General features: G+C 34.0%; 1 long non-coding RNA gene across 1 annotated transcript; it reads left to right on the plus strand.

Moving 5' to 3' along the window:
* The first annotated feature begins 11,530 nt into the window (after window positions 1-11,530).
* LOC115292470 lies at window positions 11,531-13,966 on the plus strand. Its single transcript, XR_003909013.1, has 2 exons — window positions 11,531-11,724; window positions 13,807-13,966. It is a non-coding gene; the product is annotated as an uncharacterized LOC115292470 (long non-coding RNA).
* Window positions 13,967-14,880: the final 914 nt, after the last annotated feature.

Here is a 14,880-nt window from a genome sequence, read left to right on the forward strand (position 1 = left end):
TCTGTCTCTCTCTGTATCAAAAATAAATAAAACATTAAAAAAAACTTTAAAAAAAAGCCGACTTAATTTATAGGTAGCTTTTTTCTTGCTGCAAAATTTTTTTTCAGAAATTTGTATCAAAATTCACAGAGTTTAAATAATTGGTTGATCAAGTTTAAAAGTTAAGGTGTCTGAGTTTACCTGAGTTCCCAAACTAAGTCAGAAAGTGGTAGTGCTTACAATAAAAGATAAAATTATTATATTGAATTTTATAAATCACATATTTGAATACTTAATTCAGATTTAGAACACTCAGAACCACTTCATATGTTTAAAAAATCTGGAATGTGTCCTATATACAAAGAAAAAAATGAAATATTTTAAGAAGGTCAATGAACAGATTTATATTTTAAAAATACCATTCTGACCATAATGTAGAAAAAGAAACCACTGTCAAGCAGAAAAATAAAAGGTTATTTCTCTACTTCATTCAATGATAGTGATAATGGGAATGGAAAAGAATGGATGGATTTTTTGTAAATGCTATTCCAATCTAAATTAAAAGACATTGAAAAACTGAAGATATGTGAACAATGAAGGACAAAAACAAGTCAAGGATAAACCTTAGCCTTCTTATTTGGGCAACTAGGTGGTGAGTGGCTTTGTTTACTGATTTAGAAATAATACAATAAAAGGAAGGGAAAGAGGCATGAGCAGTGTAATATTGTGATTATAATAAGAAGTATATATTTGGTCTCTGTCCCATTTCTGTCACAGAGCTGCCCCAAAGCTTGGACTTTCCCAAATGATGTCAGCAACAAAGGTGACTTTTTTATGTTAATTGTGCCTTTTGGAAAGCCTCCAGATAACCTAAGGGTGGGGGTTGGTTGTTAGGAGAACAGAATTAAGGTTCTATTACAGGATTAAGACTTTCAGTCCCATCCCCTGACCTCCCAGGAAGGGAGAGCAGTTGGAATGGTATTCAATCACCAATGGCCAATGATTTAATTGATCATGCCTATGTAGTAAAGCCTGCTTAAAAACCCAAAAGGATGGTGTTGAGAGGGCTTCTGTGTCCGTGAACACCTGGAGAGGTTATCAAGCTCCATGCCCTTTTCCCAAATCTTGCCCTATGCATCTTTTCCATCTTGCTGTTCCTGATTTATTTCCTTTTGTAATAAATGTGTGATGTAGAAAGTAAAATGTTTTTTCTGAGGTTTGAGCTGCTCCAGCGAATTCATTGAACTGAAGGAGGAGATCCCGGGAACCTCTAATTTATAGCTCATAAGTCAAAAGAAGAGGTAACAACCTAGACTTGGTGATTGACATCTTGAGTTGGAGGGGCTCTTTGGAATCTCCAGTCTGTAGACAGTCAGTCAGAACACAGACAACAACCTGGGCTTGCAACAGGCATCTGAAATGGGGCAAGAAGAAGTCCTATAGGATTGAACTCAGCTATGGAATCTGATGCTATCTCTGGGTAGATAGTGTGTCAGAATTGAGTTAAATTGTCAGTCACTAAGCTGATGTCCAAGAATTGCTTGGTGCTGTAGGGGAACTTTCTGCCCCTATATTGGAATTGGGGCCAGGAACCTAAAAGGAGGCAGCTTGTGAAGATTTGAGTTTCAAGTGCCTATTAACAACCAGTTGAATAAATTCTAAACATTATTAGAAATAAGAAACAGGGACTCAAGATTGAGGTCATGGATACAAAGAGTAGAAAACCACCTGGTCATATGGATAGTTGAAGCAAGGTCCCTGGATATGATTATGTCCTTTACTTTCAAAGAAATAGTTAGAAGAAGTCTGGCAGTCAGCTAATTATATAATAATGAAATTGCACACTTACAGAGTGAGGAGTTCTGCAACTTTAATTATGCTTAACATAGTTGAAGCAGAACAAGGAAAAATTTTGGCTAGAGCAAAGCACTCCAGCATCTAAGAGATTATTACATTCAGGACAGTGCTTCAGAAAGAACCTGGAGTGTGTTGAAATTTGTTCACTTTTCCTGACAATATTTGAAGAAGGCAAAATTATGTCAAAGACAGATTTAAAGGGCAAAGAACATAGCTGAACATAAAGCTTGATGATTCGATGGGGGAAGACAAACTCTTCATTTCCATCTGCATTGCTAAGGTGAGAAGTTTGTGTTTATATGTGTACATGTGCATGCACATGCACACACATATACACACATATATTACATACATTCATATATGTCTGTTTGTATGTTACATGCATATGTATCTTCCAGTAGTTATAGAAACAGTAGGCAGGAGAATCTCCTCCCTCCTTGGTTTCCCCATAAATCATTTCTCAACAGAAACACATCCCCCAAACCAATTACTCTGATACATTTGATACTGAATGTATTTCTGATAACATCAGATAAATGATAATTATAATAAATTACAAGTAATATAAGAAAATACTAATAATAAAATAATAATTACATAAATATAATATGAATAATATAAAGTTTGTAAATTTATTTGGCCCCGAAATAATTTTTGAAGACCATAAAAATACTTGCTGTACAAAACATTTTATTCTTTACATTGTAATTTAACAAATTCTTGGCTGATTTTTTATTTAGTTTTCATTTTCTAGTGGTCATATAAGTCCTAGTATCAGAAATGTGTATCAGTGTGGATAGTAGATATTTAAAAACCCAGATAACTATTCTCCCAGACAAACTCTTACAATGATATGTTTTTGTTTTAAGATCTATAAAATAGAGTAGACTTTGGCCTGATGTCAATGATTTAAAATGTTCACAATGTCAGAATTGAGGATTTCATTGTTTCACTAAATAAATCACTTATAAATCAAAACCATTTCCCCACTTATCACATTTACTTACTTTACTTAAACATTTTAAGATCTAGATAGAATTCTTGATACCCTCAAATATAGAATGTATGATGGACTTGTATTTATGGAATAAACCATTACATTATTTGTTGTGATTGTTGCTTTATTTTTGACATACTTAGATCATATAGTTACAACTCCAATATTAAAGTTTAACACAACATTAAATGTAAAAACATAAAGGCACTCATTGTCAAAAAATTGATGGTTATGATTTATGAGTCACTGGCAAAACTACAAAACCTCAATAATCATGTATTTCTGGCAGTGTCTTAGTAACTGTAAACATGAATAAAATCAAGAGATTTAATAGAAGAAATAGAGTGTAAATAGATGCAGGCAGTTATCCTCTATAATTCATAGTTGAAGAAAACAATCAAACATATCTTACTGTTTTTATGCTTACCATTACCAACTGAATTTGTAAGCAATGCTATTGTGATCATTGACTTTAATCTTAACAATAACACAGTCTTTATGGGACACTGTACTGAACATGTGACTAAAAGATATTGTACCATGCAAATTTTGTATACATTTAATTATTATTAATACTTATATTGACTTTTGGTAAGTTGACCGTGAGACAAAAAGCAAAGCAGAGAGGGAAAAAGCAAGAAAGAAGACCTGCTTCCTTATTTATAATATGTTCAACTGAATACTTTTATAACCTTTTAGTAATAATACAACCTGTTTCTCATTAAGAATTTCATCCATTGGTCCCATAGGTTTGGACAGTATGCTTAGTTTGATAATGGAAAGCATTCTCCCTTTTTCCTACCAGAGATCTTCAAATGATTAGTTAATAATAGGCACACAATGATTTCCAGATGTTGCTTACAATACAAGGAGTGTCCACTTATCTTCTACACAGGATAGTGTGGGAATTGACCCTCTTTCATAGCTGTAAAATAGAGATCACAGTGGAAATGTTTCCCACCCAGAATCTGAAATTCTTAATGAGAAGAAAGAGTTCTCCTAATACAAGCTTGTTGACTGATTGGAGAGATTTTAGAATTAGCTGCCTTAAACCTGAATTCTTGATATGCTGAAAGAGGGATTGGGTTGCTTAACAAACACCTATGGGAAACAGCAAATAAATACTTAAATCCTGCTTTGGTTTCTCTCTAAAAAAATGGATTCTATTTGCGATTCAAAGGCAGTTGGAGTTAGTATTAAGAACTACTTTAGAAGAAGGTAGAAGACCCAGGTTCAAACTTTGGAAACTGAATCTTGGCAATCCCTTTAAGCTATAAAATACAGCCACTCCCCACATTTTTTTTTTGAGAATTAGTATGAGACCACCCAAAAGGGACTTTGAAAATTATAGGGTTTAGTTTACTCAGGCTTGATTAGCAGTGATAGTCAAACCTAAATGTTCAACAATTCAGAATTCTTTACCTCTTTGAATAACTGTCAAGATAAATGACTTCTTCATTACGTATCTTGAGTTCTAGCTTTCAAACACCATTGATGTTGTTGTGATTGCTTTATTAAAGACCTGCTAAGAAAAGGAACTCAAACAGGTAAGTAGACATTTTTCATTTCTTTCCTTAGTAAGTTTAGAAGAAGAAATAAAAAATGACTATTAAAATCGGATGCACTTGTCATTTAGAAATGTCCTGAGGACTTCGTGGTGGACAGCTCAGACTGGAAGGGGCAACAGCAATGTGCTGGGTGTGGTAGAAAAGGAATGAAAAAGATGAGGGTGAAAGGTCTGCTTTGGAAATCCCAGTGAGGTGGAAAGACCTGATAGGAGGCAACCAAGACCTAGCAAGGCTGGATCCTAAGCCCAGGCTATCTCAATCTCACCCAAGATTCTCATGACCCAAGCAAGAGCCTGTATTTCAGAGCCAAAGAACCAAGAGCCTCAGACCTCAGGGTTTTCATCACTAATCCCTATATCCCTAGTTTAGAGAGATCTCGCCATGGCATGGCCTTCAGCAAAATGCTTGGACATCTGCACTAAACTATGGCAATTACTCTGATTATGTGTGTGAGTGTGCTGAAAGTTTTCATAGACTACTTTCTTAAAAGAAGTTTTAGGTTTACAGTAAAATTGAGGATAAGGAGAGAGATTTCCCATATATACCTTGTCTACTACACCACCCCCCAGCCTCCACCCTTATCAACACCTCCCACCGGTGTATAACTTTGTTTCAATTGAGAGAGCTTCAATGGCACATCATTATCATCCAAAGTCCATTGTTATCACCAAAAAAATTCATTTGTGGGATACAAAGATTTGGACATATGTATCATGATGTGGATCTATGATTGTAATATGATACGGTGTTGTTTCACTGTCCTAAAAATCCTCTGTGCTCTACCTATTCATACCTCCCTCTCTCCTAGCCCCTGACGACCACTGATCTTTGTACTGTCTTCATAGATTTTGCTTTCCCATAATGTCATAGTTGGAATCATACATCAAATAGTCTTTTCATATTATTTCTTTCAGTTAGAAATATATATTGACTTTTCTCCCTGTCTTTTCATGGTTTGATAGCTCATATCTTTTTAGGGCTGAATAATATTCCAAAATCTGAATGTACCAGAATTTATCCATTCACCTACTAAAGAACATCTTGGTTACTTCCAAATTTTGGCAATTATGAATAAAACTGCTGTGAACATGGGTATGCAGGTTTGTGTGTGTGTGTGTGTGTGTGTGTGTGTGTGTGAACATAAGTTTTCAGATCTTTGGTTAAATACCAAAGAGAACAATTGCTGGATAATGTAGTCAAAGTTTGTTTTGGAAGAAATTGCCAAACTATCTTCCAAAGTGACCGTACCACTTTATACTCCCACTGGCAGTGAATGAGAGCTCCTACTGTTGCACATCTCCACCAGCATTTGGTGTTGTCAGTGTGCTGGACTTGGGCCATTCTACTAGGTGCATAGTGGTATCCCATTGTCTTAATTTGGATTTCCCTGGTGATTTTTCATGTGGAGCATCTTTTCATACATTTAGTTGACAAGTGTATATCTTCTTGGTGAGATATCTGTTAGGGCCTTTAGACCATTTTCTTAAAAATTAAGACCTTTACTGAGACATAATTTGCATACCATGAAATCACTCATTTAATGTTAAATGGTTTTGGGGCACCTGGGGCTCAGTCAGTTAAGCGGCTAACTTCGGCTCAGGTCATGATCTCATGGTTTGTGAGTTTGAGGCCTGCGTGGGGGGTCTGTGCTGACATCTCAGAGCCTGGAGCCCATTTTGGATTCTGTCTCTCTCTCTCTCTCTCTCTGCCCCTCTGCCACTCACAATCTGTCTCTCACTTCTTCAAAAATAAATGTTAAAAAAATTTTTTAAATAAAGTTAAGTGGTTTTAATGTGTTCACAGAGTTGTGAAATGATTACCACAATCTAATTCAGAATATTTTAATCACTCAAAAAAAAGAAAGAAAAGAAAAACAAAGCAAAAAAAAAAAAAAAGAAAAAAGAAAAAACAATCCTGTATCTATAAAGTAGACATTCCAATTTCTAATCCTATACCATGGCAAACACTAATCTACTTTCTGTCCCTATAGATTTGCTTATTTTGGACATTTCATATAAATAGAATCATACAATATGGAGTTTGTCATGACTTCCTTGTTTCACTTAGCATAATATTTTCAAAATCCATTTGTGTTATAGCATGCATCAGTACTTCATTTCTTTTAATGGACAAATAATGCTCCAGTATATGGAGTACCATATCTTGTGTATTCATTTATCATTTGATGGATATTTGGGTTGTTTACATTCTTTGGCTATCACGAATAATGATATTGTGAGCATTCATGTATGAATTTTTGCATAGACATATTTTTTATTATTTTGGAGTGTTTACCTAGAAGTGAAATTGCTGAGTTATATGGTCACTCTATTTAATATTTTGAGAAACTGCCTAAAAGTTTCCCAAAGTGACCGAACCATTTTACATGCTCACTGGCAATGTATGAAGGTCCCATTTCTGCACAACTCATCAACACTTGCTATTATCTTTTTGATTACAGCCATGGTAGTGGGTGTGAAGTGGTGGCTCACTGTGATTTTTATTTGCTCTGCTCACTATCAAAAAGATATAGGGCACTTTTTCATGTGCTTATTGATCATTAGCATATCTTCTTTGGAAAAATATATATTCAGATCCTTTGCTATTTAAAAAAAAAGACCTTATTTTTTAAAGCAGTTTCAGGTTCACGACAATATTGAACACTTCTGAGGTATAGAGATTTCTCAAATAGTAGCCCATTTTTTAATTGGGTTATTTTGTTTTCTTACTATTGAGTTGTAAGAGTTCCTCGTATATTTTGGATAACAGTCTTTTATCAGATATGTATTTTGTAAATATTTTTCCAAGTCTGTGGCTTGTCTTTTTGTTCTGTTGACAGTGTTGTCTTTTATAGAACAGAAGTTTTTAATTAATGAAGTCCAGCTTATTATTCTTTCTTTCATTCATCAGTACTTTGGACTTGTATCTATAAAGTCATTGCCAAAACCAAGGTCATCTAGATTTTTCTCCTATGTTATTTCCTAGGTGTTTTATAGTTTAGCATTTTCAATTTAAGTTGGTGGTCCACCTTGAGTTAATTTTTGTGAAAGCTATGAAGTCTGTGTCTAGATCTATCTTTTAAGAACTTTTCAATTTAGAAAGGTTGTTTTCTTAATTCCCAAACTGCTACATAATCCAGCATTCAAAACAATAATTATCATAAACACAGAATAATAAAATAAAAAATTAGCTGTAGGTTTCATTTCTTAATTTGTATCAATGATATATGTGTATTTCCCCTATGTATTACTATACCTCAGTTTAAGAGTTTTATTTCTAAAACATACAGATACTTCCTAGACTTCATACTTTTTCTTCAATTTCATTTTTTAAAGAAGTTCACTCTTCAGCTCCCATAATTTGCTGCTTTTGTTGACCTTGTCAATTTATGTTCAAGTACTGCTTTAACTAGCTTTTGTGTGTGCCTATGTGTGTGTGTGTGTTTTTCTCTCTCTATAAATGTACTTGAATTGCTTATAGGTTAATCCCTGCTTTATAACTTCAGTTCCTGACATCTCACTTCTGAATTAGTTACTGTCATTTTGTTTGACCTTTTCAATCTTAGTTGTGTCCTTCCTATAAATACAGTGATAAGAATTAAACATAGTAGTCAGAAGGTGGTTTTATTGCAAAATTAACTACTGATAGGATGACTATAGTCACTTGCATTTTAAAATAAGTACATTAAAGATATTTTTACTCTGAATTATTTGTTGCCATTTTCTAGATGCCTAGAAATAATAAAACCCTGTTTAAAGTGAGGACATGTAGAAAGTAATTAAAATATTTTGAGTGAAAATGAAGAACACTTTTAAATATTTTACTATAAAAATCAACTGATTTTATGTACAAATTATATTTAAATATATTAAACAGTTTAAATATTAATCTGTATATAACAAATTATATTACTAATTAATACTAAAGAAGAAATAAAGACCTTATTATGAGCCTTTTTTAATACCCCCTGCTCCTTGAACTCATACCATGATGCCACATCACCCTCTCTTCTCATTAATCTCATTTATCAATGTCTTGTTCATACTACAAAACCAGTGAAGGCTTTGACTCTTTGATCATACTCCTTGTCCATACCTACTCCTTCCAACAGTCTAGGTAATTTCAACTATCATGAAACTCCATCTGTTATCTTTGCTTTCTGTTACTTGACCCTCTTACTCCAATGATGGCTTACTTCACTCTTTCTGATTCACACACTTCCTCAATCACACTTTACATTACTAGAGACTCTACTACCTCTGAAATTCAAGCATTGCACTCTCTGCTGAAAGCTCTCTAAGATTTGTTTGCTACAGTATTCCAGAAAAATGGTTCTTGAAACTTACTAAGACTCCATTCATTGACCTTTCCACATCCTTTCAACCAATTTGTCACCTCCTCTCAACACCTATCTCCTTTTCCAGACTAGATGCTATAATTTATCAATGTAATTATTCCCCTACAATATTTTACATTTTTCAGACTCCTTGACTTCTCTTGCTCCAACCTAAGAAATAACTTATTTGGGGTACAGCAGATTTCTGAAGAAAATCATATAACCATGTGGACTCATATTGCTATGAATTCATGACCCATAAAGCAATGATCCTTCCAACCTGTCTTTTCTCTTCTAAATTTACTTTCTTACTTTTTACAATGATGAATTAATATGTTTCCAATGTCTAAGCCTCCACACTTGAATCTTGTCTATATCTTGACCTATATTTCACCAAAACAGGACACTTATATTCAAACAATCAGTCCATAAAATTACTTCCATTTACCCAGATCTTCTCTTTATTACTTACTTTTTGTTGAAATAGAAGAGGTATTTCTTCTTGCAAAACTTAATCTCTGATATGCCTGCTTGCCATTTTAGAACCCATTTAGAAGATAGTTCATCAGGGGTTTCACATGTTTCTGCACAAAGCAAATAGAGACACTGGCATCATTTGTTCTAGGCTATCTTTTTAATATCATTTGTATAGATAACATCCTTTGAGGATAAAACAATTTTTCCCTCTTGGGCAGAAGGCAAATGTGTTTACCATCCTGTAAAATAAAGATAATGCTTCCCACCATGTCAAGGATTGGGAAGACTTGTTTTCCATCTATTATGTAAAAGATTTAAGATTCCTAATCTAAGTTTTTCTTAGATTGCCTTCAGCATCAGCCTGGGCCAAGTTTGCTTCACCCTCATAAAACTTTGGATGCAAGAAAAATTGACACAAGCCTGAAACCTAAGGTTGCTCTTCCATGAGACATAAACGTGTGAGTGTGTGTGTGTGTGTGTGTGTGTGTGTGTGTGTGTGTGTTTTCTCTTTCAGTAGTCTATGTCTTCTCCAGCATTAGTAAAACTGTGGTAGGTTATCAAATTGGTTTGCAACCAAGATAAAAATCTCAGCTTTTCACTGTTCTTGATAAGTCTTGCTATACTTTTTGTCACACTCATAAATACTAACTTTCTTCTCTGTGAGATCATTCCCATTAAGTATTCAACATGATCTAGAATCATCTTTAAAACAATTCAAGCAAGGCTAAAATCTCTCTTGACACCAAACTTTCTTCCAGCTGTTTCCCTAACTCAAGTTCTTGTTAAAAATAAACTTACTGTATCCACTTCTCAGCTTCAGTGCAATTTTCTATTCACAACTGTCTAGCTTCTAATCACACTTGCTCTTAGGAAACTTCCTGTGAAGATCACCAAGGATTTCCATATTGTTTAAATATGATGCAAACCGTTCAGCCTTATATCCCTCAATTCCAACACTGAACATAGTTTTGAAAATCCTTCTCTGAAATGTATTTCTTTGCTCTCATGATGTCATGCTTTCCTGGTTTCCCTGTGTCACTATCGGTACTTCTTTGGAGTCATCATCACAAGGTACTCCCCTCTAGAGGTACTCCACATGCCACATTTTTTAGGATTTAGCCCTCAGGTCCTAACTTTTCTCACCCAGATTATATAGCTGTAATTAATATTTTTATATTGAGGAATCTCAGTGTCTTCCTTGAATCGCACGCTAGTATTTTGCACATCTCCTCATATGGACCTCTTACACACATCGTAAAAGTAACACGATCTAGTCACCACTACATCATAACCACCCCATCGCTGTTTTTCACATTTTTCAACATTGATCCAGTTGCTCAACTCAGATGTTTGAGGTTTTTCTTTTTTACCTCCACTTACCTACCCTTACAAAGTATTATCAATTTTATCTGAAAAGTACATTACGTTCTGTCTATCACTATGTCTCTTCATTTCACAATGCTAGGCTCTGCCACTATATTTCTGTGTGGTGAACTTGATAACAATTTTTTTGCCTATTAATTGGTTTTCCTTCATCTTTCAGCCATCATCTCTTCAAATATCACAATTATTTTTATTTTTATTATTTTTTTAATGCTTCTTTATTTTTGAGAGAGGGACAGACAGGCAGCAAGCAGTAGAGGGGCACAGTGAGAGAGAGACACAGAATCTGAAGCAGGCTCCAGGCTCTGAGCTGTCAGCACACAGCCTGATGCAAGCCTCAAACCCATGAACTCCAAGACCATGACCTAAGCTGAAGTCCAATGCTTAACTGACTGAGCCACCCAGGTGCCCCCCTCACCATGATCTTTAAATCACAGAAACCAAGTCATGTAATTTGCCTTCTAAAATAGATAAAGAAATAAAAAGCTTTAATAGCCAACTATTATACTTAGGACAGGATTGTGAATTATCACAATGACTTACAGGACCCTGATATTGTTTGACATCTGCATATCTCTCCACCTTTATTTGCTTTCTTTCTCTTCAGCCAGTGATAATAGTTTATTTATGCTTTTTGATATCACCAAACTCTTTTCTTCCAGAAGCCATTTTATCTTTGTGTATTCCCACTATTTGAGTGTCCATAATTTTATTATTATTACTCCTTCTTATTAAGGTCTCAGTTAAATTCCAGTAACAGTATATTAATTTTAACTTATTTCATAGTAAGTAGTATACTTTTAAATTATACTGTATTTCTGTTTATTACCTGTCACATCTACATAACTCAAACTTCAAAATAGAGCCATTCATTGTTGTCCACCATAACATTCTAGAATTTAGAAGAATGCTTGGAACATGAGATATGCTTAGTATACTTAGTATATTTTTTAAAAAATCAATGGAAAACACTAATTGCAAAAGAAAATGTTTTTCTCACATAGGAACTTACTATATTTTGCCACTATTTTACTAAAATTCAGATTTCCCATTTTTTATTATAGAATTTTGAATAATTCCCTGCAAATTTTGTCATCTATGCCAGCATTCATCGCATACTCTTAAAGGTAATATAATTTTGTTGAGGTTACCCAGTTTGGTCATCTGAAATGTTAGAATGATTTTACTGTGTAGACATGTTGATTACTAAGCAAGTTATATAATACTGTGAATTCTGTCTATTCAGAGTTCAGTCTAATCAAGCCACATTCAACTTTTATTACTCAGTATATGAAGATGAAATAACATTGTCAACTTGGTTGACCAGAGAATCAGAAGGAATCCTAGATAAAATAAATCATAATACATACAGAGTAAATAAGACCAGTTAGGAGATAGTTCTATTTTTGAGGCTTCATATTTCTTTCTTTTTAAACAAACCCTCAAACTAAACAATTATTTTAAAATCTACTAACTCTAATATGTTATATAAATTTCAAAAATGTTTTTGTACTAATTTCTATTAAGTCATTGAAGTTCAAATTAAAGTAAAATATAGATGCTAAATAGAGACCACAAATTTATTGGGAAATATTATTGTTTAAATAAGGGACGATCAATTCTTATTTTTAATGTTTGGGAAAGGGTAACTTTTTTTGCTATTTAAATTGATTTATGTCTTTGAATACAAATTTTAGTTTTAAATTTTATACCATTTATGTGCAAAACTATCAAGCATCATTTGTTCTTAATATAAAGAATTGAAATAATATCCCTGAAAGATTTTGCAAAATTTCTGTAAAACTCAGAATCAGATGTGAGATATTCAGTTAACACTAAGGAGTTCTATTATAGCTGTCATCCATCAACTTGAGTGGTATTTGAAATAAGAACACACTTTTGGCTCATGTTTTGGTATTATTTTAAGATTCCTTGTTCTGAACATGAGTTGGATGTGAGAACATAATTTCTGGCTGTCAATGAAAATGACAGAGATACACATAATCTGGTCATTGCAGAAGTTTTAGAAAATAAATAGACGAGACATTATAAATGTATAGATACAAATGAGCTACATAATGAGTTTCAACCACGTAGTAAGATTATCTTCTCTTGTGAACTAATGTATAATAAATAGGAGTTATACTATAAAACATTACACTACCACCCAACAACTCCCAAGTCACTTCTCTGGGTCAGACTTATGGTTTCTGTTACTTACAGTATTTCTTGAGATCATGGCCTGTGCCCAGTTTCAGTGTCTAGAATCAGACCAAATTCTGGGATCACATTCATGAATTGAACTCATTCATGAGTTGACTAAGGATGGATGCAATGCTTCAGGGAGAATAGCTATCGAAGATTCTGTAGTATGTGCACACCACACACACACACACACACACACACACACACACACACACACAAATGTATACATTTATCAACTCATCCTTGCTATTGACCAATGACTGCTATGTGCCTTCCCTTTTTCCTCTTCTGAATGGAAGTTTTTCGTGTGCTTGGAATGGAAAGTTTTTATTGTGCTTCCAGTGCCCCTATTCCTTCTATGTTTATTAGATGTGTCACCAACAGTAGGAAAAAAGCTTATCTTTTAGCACTTGGGAAGCATATCTGGACTTTATGGAAAAGGCTGAGCAGAGATCCAAGTTGAACCCAGCATCTAGGTGGGGCTGTGGGTTATCTACCATAGAGACAGATAAGAATGTATTAGTTTTATGAGAAGTAAGTTGCAAATAATTTTTCAGAAAGCACAAGTTTAGACTATGGCAGAAAATGTTAATTATTTTATATTATTTTTTGTTGTACAGAAAGATTATATATCTTGGCCTGCATTTTATTTAAAATTTTTAAATGTTTATTTATTTTGAGAGACAGAGAAAGAGAAAGAGAAAGAGACTGAGTATGCAAAAGGGGGGAGGGCCAGAGACAGAGGAAGAGAGAGAATTTTAGGAAGGCTCCCTGCTGTCCGAGCAGAGCCTGACACGGGGCTCAGTCTCACTAGCTGTGAGTTCATGACCTCAGCTAAAATCAAGAGTAGGATGCTTAACCAACCAAGTCACCCAGGAAGTCCTAGGCCTCCATTTTAGTTTAGACATGCTCACTGATTCTAGTTAAAGAAATGTAAATGGAGTTAACATATACCTTTACCAAACTTGAGATATAAAGTCTACCTAAGCCCTTTTCCATTATAGGGAGTTGAAACATCCAGAACCATCTTAGAAATCACACGTTCAAGACAAGAAAGTCTTTATCTTCCTGATTTCCTGGATCAATACATATGTAGCATGATCTGGCTGACATACAAACTCACCAAGATCTGTAATAGAAGAAATAAAATTCTATCATATTTGAGCCTTTATATGTCTTTGGCCTATTATTAGTAGTAGCTAATATTATTATCACTATCTAATGACTAAACATGAATTATAAAATCTGAGTAATTAATTTGATGAGTAGCATATATTGAACACATCTTTAATTTTCTAAAACCTGTTGTATTATATTAATAAATAATAAATCTTTGTGGTAGAGGAATGATGACTAAGTATTATATCCATCATCCATTTACTTTAAATAAGTGTATAGAAATAAATTTCTCATGAACTACCAGAGCTGTATAAGAAGAGTGAAGACAAATCAAAAGTGCTATGTTTTCAATTATATGGTGAGTAGTTTGTCTATGTCAGTAGCTCTCAGTCTTAGTTTTACTTTAGAACCATTAGGGAGCTTTTATGAAACACTGAATCTTAGTATCTAATAATTAGAATTTTTTAAAACCTGGTTGCTGAAAAGATTCTGTTCTGTAGCCAACAGTGTCTAGGTGGCTCAGTCAGTTAAGCATCTGACTTTATCTCATGTCAGGTTTTGATCTCAGGATTGTGAGCTTAAGTCTTGCATTGGGCTCCATGCTGGAAGTGAAGCTCACTTAAAAAAAAAAAAAAAGTAAATTTCTACTATGTAGCCAGAATTGAAAATGATTGAACTTCCCAGCATTAATTTAGCAAATTATGTTATATGTCCTATTTTCATCTCCAACATAGGTTAACTGAGTATTATGCAGTTCACATATTGCTCAGTGTTTCCTTCTCGGAAGAAATCAGGGCTACCCATAGATTTCTATTAAAATACATGTACCTGGTTGCATTTATGAAAATTCTGATTCACTAGGTCCAGAATAGTGTGATCAGTAGTTTGAGACTTCCTATCTTTCAATGTGGGCCAAGCCAGGCCAAACCAGTGCTAAGTTTTCTGTATCTACTAGCTAC

This window comes from Suricata suricatta, chromosome 5 (assembly GCF_006229205.1).
Source record: "Suricata suricatta isolate VVHF042 chromosome 5, meerkat_22Aug2017_6uvM2_HiC, whole genome shotgun sequence".
Classification (NCBI taxonomy): domain Eukaryota; kingdom Metazoa; phylum Chordata; class Mammalia; order Carnivora; family Herpestidae; genus Suricata; species Suricata suricatta.